The 27733-nt window shown below is 45.3% G+C and overlaps 1 protein-coding gene across 7 annotated transcripts in view; it reads left to right on the plus strand.

The window, feature by feature from the left end:
• Nucleotides 1-326: 326 nt before the first annotated feature.
• The window catches only part of SERAC1 (serine active site containing 1), a 2030253-nt gene continuing 2002846 nt past the window's right edge, over nt 327-27733 (plus strand). For 6 of the 7 annotated variants that reach the window (XM_069769365.1, XM_069769370.1, XM_069769372.1 and 3 more), the window contains exon 1: nt 327-462. The gene's annotated coding sequence lies outside the window, so the exon portion shown is untranslated. The remainder of the gene's footprint in view (nt 463-27733) is intronic. The other variant, XM_069769367.1, reaches the window with a different exon arrangement.

The following is a 27733-nucleotide window of genomic DNA, read 5'->3' on the forward strand; positions in this document are numbered from 1 at the left end:
CAAATATCGGCCGATACCCGATACTTGCGGTATCGGAATGCTCAACACTACTTATGACAGGTCATATAGGTCAGTGACCTGCCCCCTACTTTACATACTGGATAGAATATTGTTTTTGGAAAAAAAAAATACATTCATCATGCAGGTGTCGGCGGTGTCTGTGCTGTAGCATGATACATTGGATAAAATGCCTATATGCATTTATTTAGTTAACCGCCAACCTGAGAGTGTCTGAAGTTTACTAAGCAAAATCCTGCTTACAGGTTCGCTGTAAATTCCCGAAACAAGTTAATGCTTTCCTAAGATGAGATCTACTTTTTATTTTAGAACTCCAACTCCTTAGCAATCATATCTTAATACCAGAACACCAATACTAAGGACGCTGTATCGCAAAGATTGAGTACCACTTCAGTATTCGGCTGTCAAAATGGTGAATGTTCTCAAGGGCGTTCTTGTAGAATGGTAAGTACTTAACATCATCTTTTTTTTTCAGTTCTGAAATTAGTAAAATAAAATAATCATCTACAAAATAAAGCATAAAATAGGGTCCACACATCTTTAGTATTAAATCAAGAACCAGGTGCATAAGTATTTTATATATGCTTACCTTGTAATGTCTTCGCAACCTGTCCCGTCCATATGTGTCCGGATCCCAGAATTCCAAGCAGCAGAAGTTCACTGGCCGCCATTTTGGGACACCCAAGTAAAGTGTCTCAATATGGAAACTGCTGGTGGTACCAGCCTCTTGCGCGGTACCACCAGCAGAACACCGTCGCACCACACACAGTATACGCCGTATGCAACACACACACTGTATTGCCGTACGCACCACACACACACTGTATATGCCGTACTCAGCCTCTTGTGCGATACCACCAGCAGAGCACTGTCACACCACACACACAGACACACACACACACACACTGTACGCACCACACACACAAACACACACACACTGTATACGCTGTACGGTGCCACCAGCGGAACACCGTCACGAACACGCTGCCGGGATCAGCCGAATGATTCCCTGACCATTTGGTGAATCATTTGGCTGATCCCGGCGGCAGATGCGTGCCAAGTCTACAGGCACAGGAAGCCGGTCACATTAAAGTGGTTTTCCCACGAACGAAAGTTAATTTTAAAAATTGTCTGTGTCTGACCGTGTATGGAGCATACCACATCTCCTTGGCAGGGGAGGAAGCAAAAGACAATACTGACATTACAGCAGGGGATCACAGAGGATTCATGTCAGGTAAAATTTTTCACTGACTGTTTTTGAACAATATTTTACTTCACAAAATGTATCCTCTGCGATCTCCTGCTGTAATGTCAGTATTATCTTTTGCTTCCTCCCCTGCCCAGGAGCTGCGTTATGTTTTGTACACGGTCAGACACAATTTTTAAAATGAACTTTCATTCATGGGAATACCCCTTAAGGCCAGGTGCACATGCTGCGGATTCCGTTGCGCAATTTTCCGCAGCGGATTTGATTAAATCCGCAGTGCAAAAAGTACTGCGGATTTATGGCGTTTTTTTGTGCGGTTTCCACTGCGGTTTTAAACACCTGCGGATTTTTAATATGGAGCAGGTGCCAAACCGCTGCGGATTCCGCACATAGAATTGACATGCTGTGGAAAATAAACTGCAGCGTTTCCACGCGTTTTTTTCCGCAGCATGTGCACAGCGGTTTTTGTTTTCCATAGGTTAACATTGTACTGTACACCGCATGGAAAACTGCTGCGGATCCGCAACAAAAACCGCAACGTGTGCACATACCCTTAAAAAGCAACCACCAACACCAACATTGCTCCTCCTAAAAAGTATGGCATTGACAATGAAAGGAAAGCGGCAAAGGCACAACGCCAAAGACAACAGTGGGCAAATGAGACTCTTGAAGAGCAACAGCATCGCTGGGACAAAAAAATGCATATAAGTGTAAGCGTCAAGCACATGAGTCCCCTGATGCAAAAGTCATTAGATTATCACAGGATGCCATTAGGTAACAACAGTGCCGCAAACAGAAATCTGCAGTCTTAACAGCATTAACATGTTCACAATTTGACCCTTTGGAACCAGCACACCACACCGCCAAGTCTACAACTTCAAAGTGTATGAGTTTAACTAATAAGGCATTTTCCCAATGCAAGCTACTTTAGGAACAGTGTCCATTGACCACAGCAAGAAGACTGTCACACTATGCAGAAGCACACTGTCTACAGCGACAAGCTGAAACACAAAGCCAGATAGAAGTGCAACTACAACAGCTATGACAAATCAACATCCGCCGGCAAATAAGTCGCATACAAAAAGAAAGACATGAACTTCATCTACATGCAAAAAATGTAACCCATGATGAAAACACAATTCACGAACACAGCTGTGGTCCCATGAACCATTTATGTCAGAATTGTCAATCTTTTAATTTTGGAGCTGAGATGCCTTCTGAAGGAAAGTTTACTCAGTGCTGTCAGAAGGGGAAAGTCCATCTACCCATACTCCAGTATCCAGAAGAATTCAATAAGTTGATGACAGGAGAAAGGTAATTCAGGAAAAATTTCATGGATAGTATTCGCAGTATCAACAGTTTGTAAGGACTTGGACTGTACATCTGTTTCTGTCTGCTGCTTGCTCTCAGTTCTGTTAGTTTTGCCCTTACCTAAGATGGAGTCACTGGCGTCACAGGGGCCATCTTGTTTCCTGTCAGATTTTCCTTGTTCCTGTCTGTGGTGTATTTAAGGGAGCTCTGTATAGATACTCATTGCTTGAGTATCTTGTTCCTGACTTGTGATCAAGCTGGAAGAATGGCTGTCTTGCTGGTTTCTTCGTTACTTGGGATACCTCGTCTGTTTCCGGACCTACGTCTCTTCGCCGTAAGACTTGTTTCTCTGGATCTGTGTTGCACTCATATCTGCTGCTGGACTGCTCCATGCTAGGAGGCCTGCTCTGGTCTCCAGGTCTCTGACCTGACATACTTGGACTTCCTCGGTCTGTACACGTGCTTACTGCCTATTCAGCTCTGTCTGCTACTAACCTGCTGTGTCATAGCTGTTTACCTGCATACCATCATAAATATTGTTGAACTCTTAACCTGTTGTCTCTCGGCCTCTTTTCTGACCCATGATACTGATCTCCACTGCATTAGCATTACGTTTATTTCAGAATACTCAAGCCTAAAAAATGGAGATCTCTGGGTCAGATTCTATGGAGGTGCGAATGAAAAAACTTTGCTCATTTGTCTTTGGACTTCATGGGGAGCTGCAGGCTATAAAAACTAAACTGGGCACTTTATAATCACAAACTAATCATAATGCGAATGTGGCCGATACGTCTATTCAGGCCTTAGCGTCTCGACTTTAAAATGTGGAGACTACAGCTGCAACCATGTTGCCTGCTCCAATCCCGGCTCCTGGTCCGGTTTTTCCTAAACACCCACCATTCAGGTTTAGTGGTGAAAGAGAGAAATTTCGGGGGTTTTTGAATCGATGTCGGCTGTATTTCTGTGCACGAGCGGCCCAGTTTGCAACTGATCGGGATAAAGTGTTGACCATAATTATGTTGCTAACAAACAAAGCGTTAGCCTGGGCTAATCCTCTGATTGAGACTAATGATGTGTGCTTGAATTCCCTGAAAGACTTAACTGCAGCAATATGTCAAATGTTTGATGACCCTAATCGGAGTATCACAGCTGAAACCACATTACTGACACTACGTCAAGGGAAGCGTCCTGTAGTGGAATACGCAATGGAGTTTCGGAAATGGGTGCTGGATACTACATGGTGCGATTCAGCGAAATATGCAGTATTCAGGAGAGGTTTATCTGCTTCCATCAAAGATGAGCTAGCTCGAGCTGAATCACCTACTAACTTGGGTGAGTTTATACATCATTTCATTCGGATTGATATTCGTCTTACCGAACGTCTTCAAGAAAAATGGGCTGATGCTAATCGTAATAACTTTATGCCTTTTCCATCCACCAAGGAGACGCTGACTAAGACTTCATCTCAGACAGAGCTGGAACCTATGCAGGTTGACGCAGTACGGAGGAAGCCCATCGATGCACGTAAAGAGTTTCGTTTTAAGGAAAATTTATGTTTTTACTGCGGTAAATCGGGTCACTATATTTCTCTATCCCCATGATGGCACCACGGAGAGAGGGGTCCGCCCCCAGGGACAGGAAACCTACAGGTGAAAAAGGGCGTACCTCTCTCCCACATCAGTTGGTTTCCTGTCCCTGACGGGGAACCTACAGCACGTACCTGAAGGATTCGTCGTGGGATTCCAGGGAGCTGGTCCGGTCGGTTCCTGACAGGGGGCGCCCTGTCACGGCTGGATCCAGCAGGTTTTCTCCCCCCTTTTCTCCGGCCCTGAAGCACCACCGCTGGGGTCGGCGGGCCCTATGGGTGAGTGTGGTGGGGGGAGGCAGTGAAGAGGATCGAGCCTGCCTTCCCCAGGGGGGGAAAAAAAAAAGGGGGAGGAAGGAGGCAGGTGACGGCGGTCACTGATACAGCCTCTGTACCGCTAAACGGTACATGGAGGTAGCGGCGGCTATGCTTCCATGAGGGCCAGACGCAGGAGCGCACTAAAGCGCACATGGCACCGCTGGAAATGCCGGCCGCCTAAACCGGAAGTACGGTGTGGCAGGACAGGCAGGCGGAACGCTAGAGCGCGCGCGCGGGCGTCCCCGATTATATCTTCCCTATGGGGCGCCCGTGCTCTGGACCGGAAGTAGTGCGCGCGCATGCGCAGATCGCCACTTCCGACGGCGGCAAATTTAAAAAGGAGTATTTCCAAGGGGGATATGTGGATTAAACCTCCTCTTCGCTATAACGCAGTGTGGAGGCCACTATGAGTGACAAAGAGCAGCAAGATGCACAGGAGTGTGTACAATTGTCTCCTGAGCAAGTGCAGGTACAGCGGCACCAGCGCTCACAGCATCAGCGCAAGGGAAACGCTTCCTCTCAGCAGCGCAGCAGCAGTGGACGCTCAGGGTCACAACGCAGCCGGGTCTCTGAAAAAACTACGCCACCAGTAACGAATCCAGTGGATATAGTCCCCAGGCCAGAGATGGTATCTCTTATTCACAAGGGGTGAGTGATCTACGTGAAAGTACTAATGTAATACGTGGTTACTCTTTCTCCTAGGGAAGAAAATGTACAGGCAAATTAAAGCACAAAGTGTGTGCTATATGTTTAGAAGAACTACCTTCCTCCTGGGAGAAAAAGCTATGCGGCCCTTGCATAGAGAAAACCATTCAGGAGGAATCTCCGACGTTCGCCTCAGACCTAAAATCATTAATAAAAAGTCAGGTGGAAAATGCCCTCAAAGGCATTAAAACTTCAAAGAAAAAGCGCAGATCAAGCCACAAGTCTCCCGAATCTAGTATAGACGAGTCAGAGAGCGAAACACCTGATTCTAGTGATTCTTCAGCATCCGAGACCTCTTCGCTATCCTCAGAGGAGGGACGCAGTTGTTTCCCTATCGAAGAGACAGACGCACTGAGAAAGGCCATCAGAACGACCATGGGCCTGGTAGATGAACGTCCTAAGAGAACGGCACAGGATATAATGTTCAGTGGATTGGAACAAAAGAAAAGAAGAGTATTCCCGATAAATGAAAAAATTCACTCTTTGATCAAAAAAGAATGGAAAAAAACAGACAAAAAAGTTCTCTTGACTCCTAAGAGAAAATGCCCGTTTGATGACCCAGCTTGCTCATCCTGGAGCAAAGCACCAAAATTGGATGTGGCCATAGCAAAGGCCTCTAAAAAATTCGCCCTTCCCTTCGAGGACATGGGTACCCTAAAGGACCCGATGGACAAAAAAGCTGACACTTTCTTAAAAAACTCCTTGGAAGCAGCAGGAGGTGGTCTAAAACCAGCCATCGCAGCCACTTGTACGGCCCGCGCCTTAATGGTATGGCTCGAGCACTTGGATTCCCAATTAAAGCGGAAAGTATCAAGAGAGACAATCCAAAAGTCAGTGTCCATGATGGCGGCAGCCTTCTTGGCCGACACATCGGTGGATTCGGCGAGATTAGCAGCCAGGTCGGCCTCCTTCTCAAACGCCGCAAGACGTGCCCTGTGGCTAAAGTGCTGGCCGGGGGACTTGCAAACGAAGACCAAATTATGCTCAATACCTTGCGAAGGTGAATTTCTGTTTGGGTCAACATTGGACGACATCCTTGACAAAGCGGGGGATACGAAGAAATCTTTTCCCGGGTTTCCCAACCAGTCTTATAGGCGTTCCTTTCGGAACAGAAAATTCATGCGGAGAAGACCCCCAAAAGGGAATAAAGATGGATGGGAAGACAGAAGGAATAAAAACAGGCTTCTTGTTCAACAAACCCCCCCTCCGGATAATAAAAAATCACAATGAAGGTACTCCCCGGGTCGGAGGGAGACTAGCTGAGTTTCTTCCAGCCTGGGAAAAAATTTCAAACAGTCCCTGGATTTTAGGTATAATACGAGAAGGTCTCAGACTCCAATTTTGTATCCCTCCCGGCAACTCCTTCATGATAACGCCTCAGAAACAGTCACACGAACAGTCAGCTCTCCAGGAGGAAATTCTGAACTTAATCCAGAAAGGAGTATTGCAAGAAGTTCCATACCGGGAAAGAGGCATGGGCTTCTATTCTCCCCTCTTCCTCCGCAGGAAACCGGACGGATCGTACAGAGCGGTCATAAATCTCAAAAAATTAAACAGTTTCCTACAGATTCAACATTTCAAAATGGAGACAATAAAATCTTGCGTGAAAATACTCTTTCCCTTGTGCTTCATGACTGTTCTAGACTTACGAGACGCATATTACCATGTGCCCATCCACAGAGATCATCAAAAATATCTCAGACTGGCAGTGAATATCCAGGGGGAAGTAAAACACTACCAATTCCGGGCTCTCCCCTTCGGGATATCCATCGCTCCTCGGGTATTCACGAAAATAATGTCAGAAGTGATGGCCCACATACGGGAACAGAATGTCCTAATAGTTCCCTATCTGGACGACCTCCTCGTGGTAGGGACCTCATTCCAACATTGCAAACAACAGTTGGATCTGGTCATGGCTTCACTGTCGAGTCTAGGGTGGCTGCTAAACATACCCAAATCCAAAATAGTGCCATCCCAGGTACAGGAGTACTTAGGGATAGTCCTAGACTCGATCACGCAGAAGTGTTACCTTCCTCAGGGGAAGATTCAAAAAATGACACAGGCAGTGTTACAGTTGACGGTATCCCCAGTCACTACTCTGAGGAAAGCAATGTCCCTGTTGGGCTCTGACTGCCTGTATCCCGGCTGTGCAGTGGGCACAATGTCATTCCCGGGACCTACAACGGGAGACTTTAGATTCAGGCATATCTCTGCACGGAAATTTAGACGGGCAATTAAGTATCTCATCAAACACGATTCACTCCCTAGTATGGTGGGCAGACCCAGGGAATTTAACCAAGGGGGTTCCTTGGGCACTACCGACGGAGAAAATCCTAACGACGGATGCAAGCCCCTGGGGGTGGGGAGCACATATAGACGATCAAGTGGCGCAGGGGAATTGGAGCAAAAGTCAAAAGCTAGCTTCTTCAAACATGAAAGAACTGTTAGCGGTAAAACTGGCCCTAACGCACTTTCTACATCTCCTTCACTCCCATCACGTAAAAATCTTTTCGGACAACCAAGTAGTGGTTGCATATCTAAACCACCAAGGGGGCACCAGGTGTCGAGCATTGATGGAGGTAACCCAATCCATCTTCCACATAGCGGAACACAGTCTAAAGTCCTTGACAGCTCTCCACTTAAAGGGCTCAGAAAACCAAACTGCAGACTTCCTGAGCAGAACATGCTTAAAGCAGGGGGAGTGGAAACTAAACCAGTCGGTCTTCAACCAAATCGTGAATCTCTGGGGTCTGCCAGAAATAGACCTATTCTCGAACAGCCAAAACCACAACGTAAAAACATTCAGCTCAATCGATCCCCTGGGGAGCCCAGTAGCTCTAGACGCCCTAACAATTCCTTGGAACTATCACCTCACCTACGCGTTCCCTCCGATATCGCTCATCCCCTAAGTGTTGAGGAAAATTCGGGAGGAGGAAGCAACAGTGATAGTAATAGCGCCATTCTGGCCCCGCAGAATATGGTTTTCTTGGCTAAGAAAAATGTCCATATCAAGTCCATGGGTTCTACCAGACACTCCGAAACTTCTACCCCAGGGTCCAGTATTTCACCCCAATGTAAAGAATCTACACATGACAGCCTGGCTTTTGAAAGGAGGCTTCTAAGTGATAAAGGGTTCTCACCCAATCTAGTGTCCACTCTATTACAGAGTAGAAAACTCGTAACCACTAAAATATATGGGAAAGTGTGGAAAAAATGTATGTCGGTATCGGGCGCAGACCCGTCCGGGGAGATCCCAATAGAGAAAATCCTTGAGTTCCTACAGAAAGGTTTGGAAAGGGGTTTGGCTACAAGTATTCTAAAGGTTCAGGTAGCAGCCTTGGGAGCACTGTATAATTATGATTTAGCCAGAAATCGGTGGGTCATGCGATTTATTAAAGCCTCAAGTAGGTCCAGGCCTATTCCCCTCCACAATTCTCCTCCATGGGATCTAAACTTTGTATTAAATGCTCTAACCAAACCTCCCTTTGAGCCCCTGGCAGAAGTTCCCTTAAAGATCTTATCTCTAAAAACCACACTCCTAGTGGCCCTAACCTCGGCTCGTCGTGTCAGCGATATACAAGCGTTATCTGCATGCCCACCCTTTACTCAGATACTCGAGGACAGAGTCATTCTAAAAACTGACCCGGCTTACCTCCCTAAAATAGCGTCACAATTTCACAGAACGCAAGAGATTTCTTTGCCCTCCTTTTGTCCCAACCCTAAAAATGAGGGGGAAAAAACACTGCATACCCTAGACGTAAAAAGATGTCTGGTCCAATATCTATCAGCCACTAGGGAGTGCAGGAAGGATAGGGCTCTGTTTGTCTGCTTCCTGGGTCCACGAAAGGGACAAAAAGCATCGAAAGCCACGTTAGCGAGATGGATAAGAGACGCCATCGCCCTATCCTACTCATCCTGCGGGACAGCCATCCCGGAGAATATAAAGGCTCATTCGACCAGAGCAGTGGCATCATCCTGGGCGGAGAGAGCTGGCGCTTCAATACAACAGATATGTAGAGCGGCCACTTGGTCTTCCCAGTCTACATTTTTCAAACATTACCGTTTAGACTTGACCTCCTCTGATCCTACCTTTGGGCGAGGGGTTCTAGAGGCGGTGGTCCCTCCCTAAGAGTTCTATCTATGCAAATCTCTCCGTGGTGCCATCATGGGGATAGAGAAAATGGTAGTTACTTACCGATAACGGTATTTCTCTGATCCCATGATGGCACCCGTATATTCCCTCCCTTTTCACACACAGGTGTGCACTTTGTAATGTAATAGTAATTAATTTTAGTCACGGTGCCTCTGTTAAGTCAAATTGGTTAAGTTTAATTTGTGCAAATATTGAGTTGCAGCTGAAGTTCTGTATAAGGCTCTGTAATCCAACTGATGTGGGAGAGAGGTACGCCCTTTTTCACCTGTAGGTTTCCTGTGCCTGGGGGCGGACCCCTCTCTCCGTGGTGCCATCATGGGATCAGAGAAATACCGTTATCGGTAAGTAACTACCATTTTCAGAGTGCCCCGGGAAAAATCTGCGGTAACTGGACTTGACTTTTCGGATGTATCTTCAGTGTGTTCTCTAATGCACAGACAGGAAATATCTGCTGAAAACTTTGATTTTCCAGATGATACATCGGTAACATCTTCACCGGTGGACATAGCTTTACTTTCCGTAAGTTCTGCCACGGCGAGGAGGGATTCGCTCTGTTGCTTTTCCATCAAAATCTGGGTGTGTTCCTGCTGGATCACCTGCTCCGCCATGATAGACTCTGGATCTTGCAGCAATCTTATGGACATCTCTTTTGCTGAAAATCATGGCATACGCTCACGAAAAAGAGATTCGCCGGTGTTTATGGAAACCGTGGACGGGTCTCCACTAATATCTGGGCCTGTGAAACTCGAAACAGTCCCATTAAAGATCCGTATGGGTGCGGCTTATTCTGAAAATATGTCCTTTTTGTTGATTTCTTCTCCCAATTTTCCTATTATTTTAGGTTTGCCCTGGTTGCGGCTGCGAAATCCGACGATCAATTGGACAACAAAGGAATTACAGTTTACAAATGAATCAGCGTTATCCGGAGAGCTGGCTCCAGTGAAGACAGCAGTCACTGTCGACTCGACATTGCCGGTAGAGTATCGGGATTTTAGTGATGTCTGTGACAAAAAAAATGCGGATAAATTACCGCCACATCGACCATATGACTGTCCCGTGGAATTATTGCCTGGTGCTGCAATTCCTTTCAGGAGTATTTCTCAATTGTCTGGGCCAGAATTAAAAGCTCTCAAGGAGTACATCGATGAAAACCTAGCTAAGGGGTTTATACGACCATCTTCCTCCCCAGCAGGTGCTCCAATCTTCTTTGTCAAAAAGAAAGATGGCTCACTCAGACCATGCATTGATTACTGGGAGCTCAACAAAATCACAATCAGGAACTCTTATCCACTTCCACTAATTCCCGAATAACTTGAGAGAGTGCGACCTGCCAAAATTTTCACAAAATTGGATCTTCGTGGAGCGTGCAATCTAGTACGGATTCGTCCTGGTGATGAGTGGAAAACGGCTTTTCGCTCACGTTATGGACATTTCGAGTATCTCGTTATGTCTTTCGGCCTTCGTAATGCACCAGCTACATTCCAGCATTTGGCGAATGATTTTTTCAGAGATATTCTCGATATTTTTGTTGTGATTCATTTGGATGACATTTTGATTTTTTCCAGCAATATCGAGGATCATCAGCGACACGTGAAAATGGTTTTGGAGCGTCTACAACAGAATCATTTATACATCAAACTGGAGAAATGTGAGTTTCACAAAACAGAAATTCAATTCTTGGGATATGTTATTTCTCCCCAGGGTCTCAGTATGGATGCAAGTAAAACACAAGCCATTCAGGAGTGGCCAACTCCCAAGTCGGTGAAGGAAGTACAGCGATTCATCGGTTTCGCTAATTTTTAAAGACTCTTTATTAAAAATTTTTCAGCGATTGTTGCACCCATAACTCCGTTAACCCAGAAGAAGACGCAATTTGTCTTGTCTCCCCAAGCTCAAACAGCATTTTCTACGTTAAAATCTAAATTTACGACCGCTCCCATTCTTGTCCATCCTGACCCAGACAAGGCCTTCATAGTGGAAGTGGATGCCTCGGACTGTGCTGTAGGGGCCATACTCTCGCAAAGAACAGGTGAGAAAGATCTCTTGCATCCAAGTGCCTTTCTCTCGCAACAATTATCACCCGCAGAAAGGACTTACGATGTTGGCAATAAGGAACTGTTGGCCATCATAACCGCATTTAAGGAATGGAGACATCTGCTACAAGGAGCATCCCAACAGATTGTTATACTCACGGATCATCGGAATCTCGAATTCATGAGGTCGGCAAGATGTCTGAAACCTAGACAGGAATCTTTTTCTTAATCAATTTGATTTTGTAATTTCCTATAGGCCGGGTTCGCGTAATAAGAAGGCTGATGCACTATCCAGGATTCATTCAGATGAAGCAACTTCAGCTTCGTCTTCAAGTACCATTCTGTCTGAGAAAAACTTTGTAAACGTCTTGCATAATCAAGATCTTCTAACTGAGATTAAGGAAGCTTATGCCACGGATTCACTTTTGAGTCAACCACCCACTCAGGTAAATCTGACTTTTAAGAATGGACTTTGGTTTCAAGGACAGCGTTTGTATATCCCAGAAACAATAAAACTGAGTGTGTTGAAATTAATGCTTGACTCTAAGTTTGCCGGTCATAGGGGAGTTGAGAAGACTCAGGAAATTCTGTCTCGTTTTTTCTGGTTGCCGACTTTTCGGAAAGATGTTCTTCGGTACGTCTCATCATGTGAGGTATGTGCCAGGTCAAAAGTTCCTCGTTCTTCACCTACTGGACTGTTGCAACCTCTGTCTGTTCCATCTCGCCCCTGGGGCTCTATTTCAATGGATTTTATTGTGGAGTTGCCTTTGTCACAGGGAAAAACCATGATTCTTGTAGTAGTTGACCGGCTGACTAATGTTGCCCATTTTATTCCCTGTGCTGGTGTCCCAACAGCTAAGCAAACAGCGGATCTTGTGAAAAATGTTTTTCGTTTACACGGAGCTCCGGATGAAGTAATATCTGATCGTGGGGTTCAATTCACCTCACGGTTCTGGCAAAGCTTCTGTGCTGCTCTAGACATCAAAGTAAAGTTATCATTTGCCTTTCATCCACTGTCTAACGGGCAAACAGAGCGAACCAACCAAACCTTGGAGCAGTATCTGCGTTGCTACGTGTGTCATCTTCAAGACTATTGGGTGAGTCTACTGCCGTTGGCCGAGTTCACGTATAACAACTCTCAAAATTCTTCCACCAAATTATCTCCGTTCTTTGCTAACAAGGGATATCATCCCAGTATTCTCCCTCGACTCCCCATAGATATGTCTGTGCCTGCGGTTGCTGACCGCATTGCATCTTTACATCAAAATTTGGACGTTCTAAAGAATACCTTAGTTTCAGCACAGGAACGATTCAAAAAAGCAGCAGACAGATTCCGTAAGCCAGAACCAACATTCAAGGTAGGAGACATGGTCTGGCTCTGAACAAAAAATTTGAAACTCAGAATTCCGACTTCCAAGTTGGGGCAAAAATATGTTTTAAGATCAGCGGTATTGTGAGTCCTGTAGCCTGTCGACTCAAGTTGCCTAACTCTCTAAGAATTCATCCTGTTTTCCATGTTTCCCTGCTTAAATCAGCAGTGCCTAATTCTTTTCCCGGACGCACCTCTGCTCCTCCTGATCCAGTCCTTATTGACGGGCAAGAGGAATTCATCGTGGAGAAAATCTTGGATTCACGAATTCATAGGAGACGTCTTCAGTATCTGGTGAAATGGCAGGGATACTCGGCTGACAGCTTAAACAGGACAGCACATGAGAGGAGAACACAGCACAGGAAGGAGAAAGACAGCAGACAAGGGGGATAGCACATAAGGTAGACAGGTCAAAGAAGAGAGCACAGATGGGAGAAGTCAGCACAAGAGGATAGAGAGTGGATAGGTGGGTGAGCACATGGGGTAAGAGATTCTCAATCCTGCAAAGCCTGCCCCCATTGTGACATTGCCGCCCTCCCGATGCGATAGCTAGTACAAACGTAAACCGTGCAACCACAACACTGTGATTAATGAATACATGAATTCCATAAGCCATCCACCAACTACAAGGTGTATCTTTTGTATGGATACTCCCTACCGCTAATTAATTTCCTACCTTTATAATGCTATACAAGCAAAGCATTAATAATAACTAAATAAAATAAAACCTTTCCATGTGCCAAACCAGGTCTCATCTGGACTGGGTGAATGAAAGGAAATTGCAAGCTAGACCTGGTTTCCATTCACTTTCCAAGTTAAGGATAGCCCTGACTTGATGCACGAACTGGCGAGACATTGAGTTGCTTTTGCAGTTTTTGATCAAAAATATTAGCTGAAGTACATTACAATTTTAAAGCAATAGTGGAGTTAATTTATTTGTTAAAGTGTACAGATGCAAAATGTATGAATATGTTTGTATATCGACGACCTTTAATATTTGTGCAACTGTACATTAAAGGGAACCTGTCACCCCCAAAATCGAAGGTGAGCTAAGCCCACCAACATCAGGGGTGTTGTGAATTCTGTTGTCAAGCTCCCTCCTGTGGTCATGAATGGTACTTCGGCTGGTTCTGTCCATGGGGCTGCGGCTTCTGAGTTTCCTTCCACAGGTGACGAGGTTAATTCGTTAGCTGGCTGCTCTATTTAACTCCACTTAGATCATTGCTCCATGCCACCTGTCAGTGTTCCAGTATTGGTCTAGTTATCTCCTGGATCGTTCTTGTGACCTGTCTTCCCAGCAGAAGCTAAGTTCCTGCTTGTTTTTCCTTAGTTTGCTTTTTTTCTGTCCAGCTTGCTATTTTAATTTTTGTCTTGCTTGCTGGAAGCTCTGGGACGCAGAGGGAGCGCCTCCGCACCGTGAGTCGGTGCGGAGGGTCTTTTGCGCCCTCTGCGTGGTCTTTTTGTAGTTTTTTGTGCTGACTGCAAAGTTACCTTTCCTATCCTCAGTCTGTTCAGTAAGTCGGGTCTCACTTTGCTAAATCTATTTCATCTCTGTGTTTGTATTTTCATCTTTACTCACAGTCCTTATATGTGGGGGGCTGCCTTTTCCTTTGGGGAATTTCTCTGAGGCAAGGTAGGCTTATTTTTCTATCTTCAGGGCTAGCTAGTTCCTTAGGCTGTGTCGAGTTGCATAGGGAGCTTTAGGAGCAATCCACGGCTATTTCTAGTGTGTAATAGGATTAGGGATTGCGGTCAGCAGAGTTCCCACGTCTCAGAGCTCGTCCTATATTATTTGTAACTATCAGGTCATTCCGTGTGCTCTTAACCACCAGGTCCATTATTGTCCTTACCACCAGGTCATAACACAGGGGCTTATCTACAGCATTCTGGAATGCTGTAGATAAGCCCCCAATGTATCCTAAAAGATGAGAAAAAGAGGTTAGATTATACTCACCTGGGCGGGGAGTTCGATCCGATGGGCTTCGCGGTCCGGGGCCTCCCATTTTCATACGATGACGTCCTCTTGTCTTCACGCTGCGGCTTCGGCACAGGCATACTTTGTCTGCCCTGTTCAGGGCAGAGCAAAGTACTGCAGTGTGCAGGCGCAGAGAAAAGGTCAGAGAGGGCCGGCGCACTACAGTACTTTGCTCTGCCCTCAACAGGGCAGACAAAGTACGCCTGCACTGGAGCCGCAGCATGATGACAAGAAGAGGACGTCATCTGATGAAGATAGGAGGGACCGGACCGGACCGTGACACCCATTGGACAGGACCAGGAACAGGACCGCCCCTGGGTGAGTATAATCTAACCTCTTTTTCTCATCTTTTAGGATACATCAGGGGCTTATCTACAGCATTCCAGAATGCTGTAGATAAGCCCCTAATGCTGGTGGGCTTAGCACACCTTCGATTTTGGGGGTGACAGGTTCCCTTTAATTTTAACACTAAAGGTGCGTGGGCCCTATTTTTTGCTATTTACATTGGGAAGATGAATCCCTCCAGGGCTTAGCACCCTTATCTTATGACAAAGATTTACTCACAAGCTTTGGTCCAGAAATATTTGGACAGTGACACAATTTTTGGCATTTTAGCAGTTTACCAAAACATATTCAAGATGCAGTTATATCTACTATATAATTGTCTAAGGGTCACTTCCGTCTTCCTGTCTTTCTGTCTGTCTTTCTTTCTGTAGCGGATATTCATTGGTCGCGGCCTCTGTCTGTCATGGAAATCCAAGTCGCTGATTAGTCGTGGCTGTTTTGCCGCGACCAATCAGCGACGGGCACAGTCCGGAAGAAAATGGCCGCTCCTTACTCCCTGCAGTCAGTGCCCGGCGCCCGCATACTCCCCTCCAGTCACCGCTCACACAGGGTTAATGTCGGCGGTAACGGACCGCGTTATGCCGCAGGTAACACACTTCGTAACCACTGCTATTAACCCTGTGTGTCCCCAACTTTTTACTATTGATGCTGCCTATGTGGCATCAATAGTAAAAAGATCTAATGTGTTAAAAATAATAAAAAAAAAAAAAACTGCTATTCTCACCCTACGTCGTCCGACAATGCGCTCGCGCCTGCCGCTATCTTCCGTTCCCGTTCCGTTCTCGTGAGACTGCTAATTCATCTGGGTAATTTCACAATGCATCGGGGAACGGAAGATAGCAGCAGCCGCGCGCGTATCGCCGGAGCTTCGCTGGATCCCAGGGATGAGTATATAACTATTTTTTATTTTAATTATTCTTTTAACAGGGATATGGTGCCCACACTGCTATATACTACGTGGGCTGTGTTAGATACTGCGTGGCTGCTATGTACTACATAGGCAGTGTTATATACTATGTGGGCGGTGTTATGTACTGCGTGGGCTGTGCTATATATTACGTGGCCACTGTTACATACTGCGTGGGCAGTGTTATATACTACATGGCTGCTATATACTGCGTGGGCAGTGTTATATACTACGTGGCTAGTATATTCTGCGTGGGCTGTGCTATATATTACGTGGCCAGTGTTATATACTGCGTGGCCAGTGTTATATACTACGTCACCTGTGTTATATACTGCGTGGCTGCTATATACTGTGTGGGCTGTGTTATATAGTACGTGACTGTGTTATATACTGCGTGGCCACTGATATATATTGCGTGGCCTGTATTAACGCATCGGGTGTTCTACAATATGTATGTATATAGCAGCCACATAGTATATAGCACAGGCCACGTAGTATTTGTCTGCTATATACTACATGGCTCCTATATACTACGTGGCCTGTGCTATATACTATGTGGCTGCTATATACATACATACATAAATACGTATTCTAGAATATCCGATGCGTTAGAATCGGGCCACCATCTAGTAATCAATATGGGCTTAATCCCATATGACGTACTATCCCATCAAGGTGACCTGGGACTTAATTCCCAGTGATGGGATAGTACGTCATACGCGATCTGCCGCGCTCACGGGGGGAGCGCTGCCGATCGCGGATGGGTGTCAGCTGACATCAGGCACTATGTGCCAGGAGCGGTCACGGACCGCTCCCGGCACATTTACCCCTGGCACACCGCGATCAAACATGATCGCAGTGTTTCGGGGGCATAGGGAAGCATCGCGCAGGGATGGGGCTCCCTGCGGTCTTCCCTGAAACGATCATTACAAGGCGATATGCTCACCTTGTACCAAGCGTCTCCTCCCTGCAGGCCTTGGATCCAAAATGGCCACGGGGCTACTTCCGGGTCCTGCAGGGAGTACTTCCGGGTCCAGAGCAGGCTCTAGTAACCAAGCAGCAGGGCACGCTAGATCGCTGATCTGACACAGTGCTCTGCAAAGTGTCAGATCAGCGATCTGTCACTATACAGTGATGTCCCCCCTGGGACAAAGTAAAAAAGTTAAAAAAATTTTTTTTTAGATGTGTAAAAAATAAAACTAAAAAAAAAATCCTGAAGAAAAAAAAAATATTGTTCCCATAAATACATTTCTTTATCTAAATAAAAAACAAAACATTAAAAGTACACACATTTAGTATCGCCGCGTCCGCAACGACCCGACCTATAAAACTGTCCCACTAGTTAACCCCTTCAGTAAACACTGTAAAAAAAGGCAAAAAACAACGCTTTATCATACCGCTGAACAAAAAGTGGAATAACACGCGATCAAATATATATATGGATATAAATAACAATGGTACCACTGAAAACGTCATCTTGTCCCGCAAAAAACGAGCCACCATACAGCATCATCAGCGAAAAAATAAAAAGGTTATAGTCCTCAGAGTAAAGCGATGCAAAAATAATTATTTTTTCTATAAACGTTTTTATCGTATAAAAAGTGCCAAAACATAAAAAATGATATAAATGAGTTATTGCTGTAAACGTACTGACCCAAAGAATAAAACTGCTTTTACCAAACGCGGAACGGTATAAATGCCCCCCCCCCCCCAAAAAAAAATTTCATGAATAGCTGATTTTTGGTCATTCTGCCTCACAAAAATCAGAATAAAAAGCGATCAAAAAATGTCACGTGCCCAAAAATGTTACCAATAAAAACGTCAACTCGTGCCGCAAAAAACAAGACCTCACATGACTCTGGACCAAAATATGGAAAAATTATAGGTCTCAAAATGTGGTAACGCAAAAAATATTTTTTGCAATAAAAAGCGTCTTTTAGTTTGTAACGGCTGCCAATCATAAAAATCCGCTAGAAAACCCGCTACAAAAGTAAATCAAACCCCCCTTCATCACCCCCTTAGTTAGGGAAATGTATTTATTTCCATTTTCCCGTTAGCGTTAGGGCTAGGGTTGGGGCTAAAGTTAGGGTTGGGGCTAAAGTTAGGGTTGGGGCTAAAGTTAGGGTTAGGGTTACATTTACGGTTGGGATTAGGGTTAGGGGTGTGGTTAGGGCTAGGGTTGGGGTTAGGGTTGGGGCTAGAGTTGGGGGTTAGGGTTGGCGCCAAAGTTAGGGTTGGGGCTAAAGTTAGGGTTGGGGTTACATTTACGTTTGGGATTAGGGTTAGGAATGTGTCAGGGTTAGGGGTGTGGTTAGGGTTATGGTTGGGATTAGGGTTAGGGGTGTGTTGGGGTTAGAGTTTCAGTTAGAATTGGGGGTTTCCACTGTTTAGGCACATCAGGGCTCTCCAAACGCGACTAGGCGTCCGATCTCAATTCCAGCCAATTCTGCGTTTAAAAAGTAAAACAGTGGTCCTTCCCTTCTGAGCTCTCCCGTGCGCCCAAACAGGGGTTTACCCCAACATATGGGGTATCAGCATACTCAGGACAAATTGGACAACAACTATTGGGGTCCAATTTCTCGTTACCCTTGGGAAAATAAAAATTTTAGGGTCTAAAAAAACATTTGTGGGAAAAAAATTAATTTTTATTTTCACAACTCTGCGTTATAAACTGTAGTGAAACACTTGGGGGTTCAAAGCTGTCAAAACACATCTAGATCAGTTCCTTAGGGGGTCTAGTTTCCAAAATGGTATCACTTCTGGGGGGTTTCTACTGTTTAGGTGCATCAGGGGCCCTGCAAATGCAACGTGACGCCTGCAGACCAATCCATCTAAGTCTGCATTCCAAATGGCGCTCCTTCCCTTCCGAGCTCTGCCATGCGCCCAAACGGTGGTCCTTCCCCACATATGGGGTATCAGCGTACTTAGGACAAATTGGACAACAACTTTTGGGGTCCAATGTCTCCTGTTACCCTTTGAAAAATACAAAACTGGGGGCTAAAAAATAATTTTTGTGAAAAAAAATAATTTTTATTTTCACGGCTCTGCATTATAAACTGTAGTGAAACACTTGGGGGTTCAAATCTGTCAAAACATAGCTAGATAAGTTTCTTATGGGGTCTACTTTCCAAAATGGTGTCACTTGTGGGGGGGTTTCAATGTTTAGGCCTTCAGGGGCTCTCGAAACGTGTCCCATCTCAATTCCAGTCAATTTTGCATTGAAATGTCAAATGGCACTCCTTCCCTTCCGAGCTCTGCCATGCGCCCAAACAGTGGTTTACCCCCACATGTGGGGTATCGGCGTACTCAGAATAAATGGCACAACAACTTTTGCGGTCCAATTTCTTCTCTTAGCCTTGGGAAAATAAAAAATTGGGGGCGAAAAGATCATATTTGTGAAAAAATATGATTTTTTATTTTTACGGCTCTGCATTATAAACTTCTGTGAAGCACTTGGTGGGTTAAAGTGCTCACCACACATCTAGATAAGTTCCTTAGGGGGTCTATTTTCCAAAATGGTGTCATTTGTGGGGGATTTCAATGTTTAGGCACATCTGGGGCTATCCAAATGCAACATGGCATCCCATCTCAATTCCAGTCAATTTTGCATTGAAAAGTCAAACGGTGCTCTTTCCCTTCCGAGCTCTGCGACGCGCCCAAACAGTGGTTTACCCCCACAAGTGGGGTATCGGCGTACTCAGAACAAATATCACAACAACTTTTGGGGTCCAATTTCTTCTCTTATCCTTGGGAAAATAAAACAAATTGGAGCTGAAGTAAATTTTTTGAGAAAAAAAGTTAAATGTTGATTTTTTTTAAACATTCCAAAAGTTCCTGTAAAACACCTGAAGGGTTAATAAACTTCTTGAATGTGGTTTTCAGCACCTTGAGGGGTGCAGTTTTTAGAATGGTGTCACACTTGGTTATTTTCTATCATATAGACCCCTCAAAATGACTTCAAATGTGATGTGGTCCCTAAAAATTATTGGTGTTGTAAAAATGAGAAATTGCTGGTCAACTTTTAACCCATATAACTCCCTAACGAAAAAAAAAATTTTGGTTCCAAAATTGTGCTGGTGTAAAGTAGACATGTGGGAAATGTTACTTATTAATTTTTTTACATGACATATCTTTGTGATTTAAGGGTATAAAAATTCAAAGTTGGAAAATTGCAAAATTTTCTAAATTTTCACCAAATTACCGTTTTTTTCACAAACGCAAGTTATATCGAAGAAATTTTACCACTATCACGAAGTACAATATGTCATGAGAAAACAATGTCAGAATCGCCAAGATCCGTTGAAGCGTTCCAGAGTTATAACCTCATAAAGGGACAGTGGTCAGAATTGTAAAAATTGGCCCGGTCATTAACATGCAAACCACCCTAGGAGCTTAAGGGGTTAAAGTAGACTCTCAACCTTCATTTTAAGGTATTCACATCCTAAGTAGAATAAGGCTATGTTCACACATTGCGTTTTTACTGCATTATTTTATGTCCATTTTAAGCTGCTTTTTACAGTACCAGCAAAAGCTATGAGATTTCAAACATCTCAGGCACACATTTTGTTTTTCCTGACCAAATTGGAAAACAGTTGTGTTGTTAAAAATTGCAGCATGTCACTTCTTTCAGCGTTTTGCAGTATTTCTCTAGTAGCCTTCCACGACAGCCACCAGGAGGTTGTCTCCATTCCCTAATGGGGGACAGGAAGCACAAGAGGTTAAAAACCCCTCCCACCTCCCATTAACCAGTGTCTTTCCTGTCCCCCATGGGGCATGGAGAGGTTCCTGGTGCGCTGCTGCGGCGGCTCTAGCAGAGTACCTGAATCAGATCTTTCGCCGGGCACTTATGGTCGGGTCCTCCGCGGCTTCCTCCTGCTTTGTGTCTCCCGTCTCCTCCGGATTCTGGGACCGCGTTCCCGGTCCTCCTGCGTCCTCTCGCGGGGACAAAGCTGGCCGGTGAGCCCACCCGGAGGCCTCCCTGAGCTCTCCGGCGTCTCCCCCTCCAGCGCGCGCTGTTCGGCGACCCGGAAGTCAGTGGCGCTCCACTTCCGGGTCGGCGCTCCTGCACAGGAGCGACACAAGTCCAGAGCAATGGATTACCGAACGGCGTGCGAGGCACGCTGCATCCTCGCACGCCTGCCTGGGACTGCGGAGGGGGAGGGGCGGCTAATTGCACACGCTGGTTGCAGACTTATTTTCTATATAAGCTGCGAAGACGTCTCAGGTAAGCCTGCTGTAAGCATGGACTCGTCTTGCCCTGCAGCTGCAGAGCCCAGCGCTCCTCAGGCCCTAGGAGTCAAGCCAGGCCCTAAAAAACATTACCAAGCGTAGATGTGCTACCTGTAATGCGAAAATGCCACCAGATTGGGAGAAAAAGTTATGCCAACCTTGTACGGATAAAATCGTCAGAGCGGAACACCCTTCTTTGATTGATGAAATCCGCTCCTTGGTTAGGCAGGAGGTTCAAACCTCCTTGGCTACACTCGCCCCACCTCCACCTCCGCCACCATCCTCACCTGGTCCATCTCTCCCCAAAAAGAGGAAAATCCAGGAGTACTCTGAGTCAGAGTCTGAGGAGTCCTATACGTCCTCCTCTGTCAAGTGGGAAGACACGTTACCCCATAAATCTGCGGAGATCAGGAAATACCTTTTTTCCTCAGAATGTATTGAGGATTTGGTATCGGCTGTGAGGAACACAATGGGGCTAAAAGAGGAATCAGTGCCTCAGTCTATACAAGACGAGCTGTTTGGTATACATACTGAAAAGCAGCCCGGGTTTCCCGTCCATAAAAGCATAATTGATATGATTAATAATGAATGGGAATTACCCGAGAAACGGCTAACAACGCCTCCAGATTTTAAGCACCGATTTCCTCTTGATGAAGACTCAATAAAATGGAACATTGAAAAAATTGATGTCCAAGTGGCTAGAGTAGCTAAAAAGACGGCTCTGCCGTTCGAGGATTCTTCCCAATTAAAAGACCCCTTGGATAGGAAGATTGAGAGTCTTCTCAAAAAATCCTGGGAAACGTCTACCTCAGCCCTCCGGTACAATATAGCATCCACATGTGTTGCCCGCTCGCTCTTCCGTTGGATAGAAGAGTTAGAAAGCCACATCTCTCAGGGTACCCCAAGAGAAGAAGTACTGGACTCTTTGCCTATCTTGCACAGAGCAACAGGGTTCCTTGCAGACGCCTCACTGGAATCTATCCGTGTGGCCGCCAGATCCTTGGTCCAGACAAATTCAGCCAGAAGAGCTCTCTGGTTAAAAATGTGGAGCGGAGATGTTACGTCAAAAATAAAACTGTGTTCTATTCCCTTTAAGGGTGAATATGTGTTTGGGCCCTCCTTAGATGATATCTTAGAGAAAGCCACAGACAGAAAGAAAACCCTCCCTGAACAGAAGCCTCCCAGGAAGCGTTTTTTTCGGCCCTCCCAGCCCCACCCCTCCCAGGGTAGAGGGAAAGGAAAAACCGGGAGGTCGAGTTATGCTAAGGGGAAGCCTAAAAACATCCTTATTCCCCAACAAACACAACAAGAGAAGCAATGACTCCGATCCGGTAGGGGGGAGGCTTTCGGACTTTGTCCACAGTTGGCAGAATATCTCCAACAGCCCCTGGGTGGTGAGTGTTATCCAACAGGGTCTGCTGATAGAGTTCGATGCGCCTCCTCCCAGGATCGTAAGAGTCACCTCCCTGTCATCTCGGGAGACTCAAAAGTTGATGATGGCCGGAATTCAGGACTTGCTAAACTCAAGAGCTATTTCCTTGGTTCCAGTGAACGAGCGGGGGGAAGGCCACTATTCCCGTATCTTCATAGTAAAAAAGCCTTCCGGACAATCTCGGATTATAATAAATCTGAAGGCTCTCAACAGATACATAACATACCGCAAGTTCAAGATGGAGTCAGTAAAAACAGCCATCCCTCTAATAGCTCCTCACTCATATATGGCAACAATAGACCTCAAGGATGCCTATTTCCATATTCCAATACATCCTTGCCACAGGAAATACCTGAGATTTGCGGTTCAATTCAACCAAAAGATCTTACATTTTCAGTACAACGTTCTCCCCTTCGGGATCTCCTCAGCCCCAAGGGTGTTCTCCAGAGTCATGGCGGAAGCAGTAGCCCATATCAGGAGTCAAGACATCGCCATAGTCCCGTACTTAGACGACCTGTTAATAATTGGTCCTTCCGCCGAAGTTCTCAATCAGAGAGTTTCCAAAACTCTGAACATCTTACAGGGGTTGGGTTGGATTCCAAACCTGAAAAAATCTCGGCTGTCACCATCAAAGGTGAGGAAATTCCTTGGAGTCCTCCTGGATTCAGAAGGTCAAAAGTCCTTCTTACCAGAGGAACATCGGATAAATTTAATTTCCAAGGTCTCACACTTCAGGAAACAACGTTCTCCGACCTTACGAACTGCGATGTCTCTTCTGGGATCGATGACGGCCTGTATACAATCAGTCCAGTGGGCTCAGAGCCACTCCAGAGTTCTGCAGGCGCACATCTTAGGGAACTGGAACGGGAATCCAAATTCCTTAAACAGAAGAGTTTACACTCCAGGGAAGGTAAAGGCCTCGTTAACCTGGTGGTCGATCCAATCAAACCTGCTGAAGGGTGTAGACTGGGTGCAAGATCCGCTAATTACGGTGACAACAGACGCCAGTCAAAAAGGTTGGGGAGCAGTGGTCTCACAAATCCCATTCCAGGGTCACTGGAATCAGAGAGAAAGTTCCAGTTCCTCCAACCTCAGAGAATTGTTGGCAGTGGAGAGGGCCCTTCTGGCAGCCAGCAGTCTCATTATAGGTCAACATGTCAGAATTTATTCGGACAATATGACGACTGTCGCGCATCTAAAACACCAGGGGAGTCCAAAGTTCAACCAACTAAAAGCAATATCAAACAGGATATTTTGCTGGGCAGAGAAACATCTCCTCTCACTTTCAGCGTTACACCTCAAGGGGTCGGTGAATGTCCAGGCAGATCGCCTAAGCCGTCACGACTTGCATCCAGGAGAATGGAGCCTGAAGACGGACGTTTTCAAAATGTTGACAGACAGGTGGGGTCTTCCCGATATAGACCTTCTAGCGTCCAGCCAGAATGCACAGGTCAAGAACTACTTCTCCCTAAACCCCAAAGACAGGTCTCAGGGAGTAGACGCCTTCGCTCATACTTGGAAGTTCCATCTGGCTTACGGGTTCCCTCCAATACCGTTACTTGCGAAGACCCTCCGGAAGATCCGGGACGATCAGGTCCAGACTATCCTAGTAGCTCCAGCGTGGCAGAAAAGGAGCTGGTACCACCTCATCGAAGAATTAAAGGTGGACGGTCCAGTCTTTCTTCAGGTATCAGAAGATCTTCTCTGCCAGGGCCCCTTTTATCACCCGGAGCCACAGAAGTTCAAACTGGCAGCCTGGCTATTGAAGCCCAGGTACTAAGAGCTAAGGGCCTTTCAGAGTCAGTAATCTCTACTCTACAAAAATCTAGGAAACCTATTACCAATGCCATATATGGAAAAATCTGGAAAAGATTCTCCTCGTGGTGTCATCCTCATAAACCTGACCCTTTTCATCCTAATATTTCACAAATATTAGATTTTTTGCAAAAGGGATTAGAATTAGGGCTGAAGCCAAGTACCTTGAAAGTTCAAGTGTCAGCCTTGAGTTCCGTCTTCGATCAGGATCTTGCAGGTCATCGTTGGATAAAGAGGTTTATGGTCGCGGCATCAAGACATTGTCCAAGAAAACAAATTTTTGTGCCATCCTGGGACCTAAACATAGTTCTAAAGGGTCTTACGGCTCCTCCATTTGAGCCACTATCATCTTGTTCCTCGCATCTTCTGTCCTGCAAGACGGCCTTCTTGGTTGCAATTTCTACCGCAAGAAGAGTGGGGGAAATACAAGCTCTCTCAATTAGAGAGCCTTATCTTACCATAAGAGATGACTCCATCGTATTCCGTCCAGATCCTTGTTTCCTACCGAAGGTAGTGTCAGAATTCCATCGATCACAGGACATAGTCCTCCCATCGTTTTGTCACAATCCTTCAAATCCGGAAGAACACAGGTTCCATACTTTGGACGTACGACGTATAGTTTTATACTACTTAGATTATACTAAATCATTTAGAATTGACAAAAATCTCTTCGTTCATCTTTCTGGCAGAAACAAAGGCAAGAAGGTAGCGAAGAGTACCATTGCCAACTGGATAAAAAAGGCCATTTCTGAAGCATACCTAAATCAGAATATTGCTGTTCCTGCGGGCCTAAAGGCTCATTCCACCAGATCTACTTCCGTCTCTTGGGCTGAAAGGGCTGGCGCTTCTTCGGAGCAGATTTGCAGGGCAGCAACATGGTCTTCTCTACACACATTTACTAAACATTATAGATTGGATTTCTGGTCCAATCAGGATCTTGCTTTTGGCCGAAAGGTTCTTCAAGCTGTGGTCCCTCCCTAAATACAGAATTGGTTGGCATCCCTCCTGGTGGCTGTCGTGGAAGGCTACTAGAGAAAATAGAATTATTCTTACCGTTAATTCGGTTTCTAGGAGCCTTCCACGACAGCATTAATTCCCTCCCGATGTTCTTGGATATTTTTCTGAGAACCTAAAGGTAACCGGTGCTATGGGTTCAGTTGTAAGTCACTGGTTAATGGGAGGTGGGAGGGGTTTTTAACCTCTTGTGCTTCCTGTCCCCCATTAGGGAATGGAGACAACCTCCTGGTGGCTGTCGTGGAAGGCTCCTAGAAACCGAATTAACGGTAAGAATAATTCTATTTTTTCACCCATAGAAGTCCATGAGTAAATGCAAAAACTCAGGTATCAGGTTTTGCTGCGTTTTTAGTGACAAAAAACAAACATGCGCAGCAGTATGTGAAAACCATGTATTTTTGTGATTATCCCAAGTTTAATCCATATTGTCTTGTCTTCTCACTTCAAAATGGCAGTTAGCATTAGTACAGTTTACATTAATGATGTGTAAGGCTGGTTTCAGATTTTTTATTTTTTTTTGCAGTAAAAAACGCAAAAAAAGCATGCCTTTTTTCCCTATATTTAACATTAAAAACGCATGCGTTTTTTTGCATGCGTTTTGATGCGTTCTTTCTCTGCATGCGTTGTGTTGCAGAAATGCAAGATGCAGTAATTTTTGCGGTGTTTTTTTGCGGCAAAAAAAGGCATGCGTTTTTTTGCGGCAAAAAAACCTATTGATGTCTATGTAAACGCATGCGTTTTTTAGCGTTAAAAACGCATGCGTTTTTATAAAAAAAACAAAACAGAAATCACACTGATATGCCACCCCCCACCATAAAGGTGATAAAGGGATCCTAACCCTAAAGGGATCCTATCCCTAACCCTAAAGGGATCCTAACCCTACCCCTAACCCTAATCCCTTTAGGGGTAGGGTTAGGATCCCTTTAGGCTTAGGGGTAGGGTTAGAGTTAGTGTTAGGATCCCTTTAGGGTTAGGGTTATGATCCCTAACCCGAACTATTTCTGTTTATAGTGGGTTTTTTACTTTATTTTGATGATTGGCAGCTGTCACACATTTCTCAGCAAGCTTTTAAAAAACGCAAACGCATTAAAAAACGCAAGTAAACGCGTCGAAGCGCCGCTTTTTTTCACCACATGCAAAAACGCATGCGTCAAAAAAACGCAGCGTTTGCACGCGTTTACATGCGTTTTTTCACCATGCATTTTTTTAAAAACGCATGCGTTTTGAAACGCAAGTGTGAAACTAGCCTAAGGCTGTGTTGACATGTTTGCGTTTTTTTCTGCATAAAAAACAGGATACCAAAGTTCAGCTTTGCTTCCATCGCAAAAGCATGGACATAGGTCACCAATGCAAGACATATGTGAAACTTTCCATGTTTGGAAAAAAGGGCAATTTGATCAAATTATTTAGTGGAAAAAGACTTTTATGTTTGAAAGAATAGTGACTATTCTGAAAAAAAAAGTACATATGAGTTTATGAAAAAACGCACTATTAGAAACGTAACAGTGGGGGAGGTAAATCAGTCAGAAATATAGATGGGCTAAATCGTAGATGTTCGGTTTCTTTGGGTTCTGCCAAACATTTTAAAGTTTGATTCTGATACCAGAACTCTTGCCTGGACTCCAGTATGGGGGGACCGAACATCTGTTGTTGCCCACATTGTCCTCTGCGTGACCGCGCCGGAAACACCAGCTCTGATCGGCGGTAAGATCGTTACTTCCAGTTATTGCACTGCGGTTCCAGTGCTGTCATATAACAGCATGTGAACCAGCAGCTATTACTTGCAGTAAAAACGTTACCGCCAGTCAGTTACCGCAGTGAGAAGCTCTGCCTGTGGCAGGCGGTAAGGTCAATGACATCACCGCCGGTCACAATCAGGCAGCGCTTCTCACGCTCTGATTAGTGTGTTTAGCATGTCGTGAAGATCAGTTGCATCACTGATGTAACTGCTCTCCAAATCATCCGGATAGTTGTTGGACAATATGGATATTACAATCTTGCCATGGGATTAGTAATGGGGGTGTTTTATAGACACTTCTCCATTAATAGCCTGTGGGCTTGATCTCAGCAGCCATAAAACAGCTGACCTCAACCCCACAACTATAATCCCACTTGCCACCACACCAGGGAAGAGTCGGACAAAGCACGAGAATTGGTGCATCGAATAGATGCGCCTTTTCTGGGGCAGCTGCGGGCGGCTATTTTTAGGCTGGGGCCAGTATCCTTGGTCCCTTCCCAGTCTGAGAATACCATCCCCTAGCTGTCTGCTTTAGCTGGGCTGCTTGTCAAAAATTTAGAGAAGGGGGGCACACCGTTT

The sequence above is a fragment of the Ranitomeya imitator genome, chromosome 5 (assembly GCF_032444005.1).
Source record: "Ranitomeya imitator isolate aRanImi1 chromosome 5, aRanImi1.pri, whole genome shotgun sequence".
NCBI lineage: Eukaryota > Metazoa > Chordata > Amphibia > Anura > Dendrobatidae > Ranitomeya > Ranitomeya imitator.